This window comes from Kryptolebias marmoratus, linkage group LG16 (assembly GCF_001649575.2).
Source record: "Kryptolebias marmoratus isolate JLee-2015 linkage group LG16, ASM164957v2, whole genome shotgun sequence".
Lineage (NCBI taxonomy): Eukaryota > Metazoa > Chordata > Actinopteri > Cyprinodontiformes > Rivulidae > Kryptolebias > Kryptolebias marmoratus.
Window position 1 is genome coordinate 369,868 of NC_051445.1, and position 492 is coordinate 370,359.

The following is a 492-nucleotide window of genomic DNA, read 5'->3' on the forward strand; positions in this document are numbered from 1 at the left end:
AACATCTGTCTGTAAACATCAGCTGAAGTTAGAACATCTGTCTGTAAGTATCAGCTGAAGTTAGCAGAACATTCTGTTACTCTCTGTTATTCCAGATAAATCAGAGTTCTCTGAGTGAAATAAACCTCAGCTGAGTTTGTAAATCAGGGTTTCTGTCTGTATTTCAGTTTAAAGGTGTTTAGGATAAACACATTCAGTTGTTGAAAACTTTTATTTTGATAAATTTCTGTTGGACCGGTGGTGTCCAATCCTGCAGGGCCACCATCCTGCATGTTTCAGGTGTTTCTCTGCTTTGATTCGCCTGATTTTAATAAATATGGGTGGAAACACGGCTCGGGTCGTTCCTGTTACTTTGGCTTTGGTTGTAAACACAGACAGCAGATTCTTTGCTACTCGGGAGGTTTATGTATAAACTCACTCTCCAGTTCCTCCTTCTCAAAGTTAGTGTTGAGGGTGGAGCTGGTCTTTCCCTGATCCAACACCGCCTCATCA

At 41.3% G+C, this 492-nt stretch overlaps 1 protein-coding gene across 2 annotated transcripts in view; it reads right to left on the reverse strand.

The window, feature by feature from the left end:
- LOC108229391 (sodium bicarbonate cotransporter 3-like) overlaps positions 1-486 on the reverse strand; it is a 35,047-nt gene extending 34,561 nt beyond the window's left edge. For both annotated transcript variants that reach the window (XM_037980194.1, XM_037980193.1), the window contains exon 1: positions 419-486. The gene's annotated coding sequence lies outside the window, so the exon portion shown is untranslated. The remainder of the gene's footprint in view (positions 1-418) is intronic.
- Between the last annotated feature and the right edge of the window lie 6 nt (positions 487-492).